This window comes from Cynara cardunculus (genome assembly GCF_001531365.2).
Source record: "Cynara cardunculus var. scolymus isolate 2C chromosome LG 10, CcrdV1, whole genome shotgun sequence".
In the NCBI taxonomy this organism is placed as follows: Eukaryota; Viridiplantae; Streptophyta; class Magnoliopsida; order Asterales; family Asteraceae; genus Cynara; species Cynara cardunculus.
Genome location: NC_037537.1, coordinates 12,987,917 through 12,989,764, shown reverse-complemented (window position 1 = coordinate 12,989,764; position 1,848 = coordinate 12,987,917).

Here is a 1,848-nt window from a genome sequence, read left to right as displayed (position 1 = left end):
CAAAGCCAGAGTTCTTTGGATACCAGAGACCCAATCAGTCCTAACAATAGGCTATTAGATCAAAGCCAGAGTTCTTTGGATACCAGAGACCCAATGAAGGGGTTCCCTTAAGGTATCTAAAGATCCTCATGACTGCAGAGAGATGAGATTCTTTAGGATTAGCTTGATATCTTGCACAAAGACATGTAGCAATCATAATATATGTTCTACTAGCTGATAGATACAGGATTGATCCAATTATGCATCTGTAGGTTGTTACATCTACAGCTTTTCCTGATGGATCAGCAAATAACTTAGCTTTTGTAGCCATTGGTATTTTCATCGATGATGAATTTGAGATATTGTGTTTCTCTAGAAGGTCAGTCACATATTTGGACTGATTGATGAAAATTCCTTTTAAAGTTTGTTTATTTGAAGACCAAGGATGAAACTAAGTTCTCCCATCATACTCATCTCAAATTTGCTTTTCATCAGATTTGAGAATTTTTCGCAAAATTTAGAGTTGGTAGAACCAAATATGATGTCGTCCACATATATTTGTACAAGTAAAATATCACCTTGTGCTTCTTAAGAAAGAGAGTTGTGTCGATGATATCTTTTTCAAATCCATTGGCAATGAGAAAGGTAAAGAGTGTATCATACCAGGCCCTGGGTGCTTGCTTGAGCCCATAGAGAGCTTTATCCAGAAAATATACATAATCTGGATGCTTTGGATTTTCGAACCCAGAGGGCTGCTGCACATATACTTCCTCTTGAAGTTTGCCATTGAGGAAAGCAGACTTGACGTCAATCTGATAGACTTTGAAACCTTTATGTGCTGCATAGGCAAGGAATATTCTGATGGCTTCAAACCTAGCAACAGGAGCAAAGGTTTCATCGTAGTCTATCCCTTCTTCTTGGCAGTAGCCCTTGGCAACAAGCCTGGCTTTGTTCCTTACTACAATGTCATCTTCATCCTTCTTGTTTTTGAAGACCCATTTGGTCCCAATGGTCGTTTTCCCTTTGGGTAGAGGCATAAGGGACCATACTTTGTTCTGCTCATACCGGAGTAGCTTCTCTTGTATGGCGTCTATCCAGTTTGGATCTTGTAGGGCTTTAGAAACTTCTTTGGTTTGATCATACTTAGAAAGGTGGCGAAGAGGCATACATTGGCAGTTGTGGATCTCGTCTTGACACTAGATGATGGATCACCAATGATTTGGTGATGAGGATGGTCTTTTGTCCACTTGGTGCAAGAATGAGGTTTTGGAGCAACAGGATGCAGTGCTTCATCGGTTGATGGAACTGACTGCTCCCCTCAAAAAGATCATATTCAGAGTGATGCTCTGGTTCTGAAGACACATAAGAAGTAGATGGTAAAGTAACATGAGTCTCAGAAAAAGTTGTACCTTCAGCATTGGAGATCTCATGTGTTTCATCGGCTCTGGAAGGAAGTTTTTCATTGGGTGCTTAGAGACTGCTTCTTCTTCAAAGATGACTTCAAATAATTAAGTAAACTCTGATTCATTGGGTTTGCAAAGTGATGAATCAGAGTCTCCTTGTGATAGCCCAAGTTCTGAACTGCTGTGTCCAGAAGTCATTGGTGATGAATCATCAAAGGACACATTGATGCTTTCTATCACGATCTTTGTCCTTCTGATGAATACTCTGTAGGCCTTAGCTGTTTGTGAATAACCCAAAAATATGCCTTCATCAGCTTTCTTGACGAACTTACCAATATATTCCTTGTCGTTGAGTACAAAGCATTTGCACCCAAAGACATGGAAATATTTGACATTTGGATGTCGTTGGTTGATGAGTTCATATGGAGTCTTCTGGTGCCTCTTGTTGATGATAGAACGGTTCTGG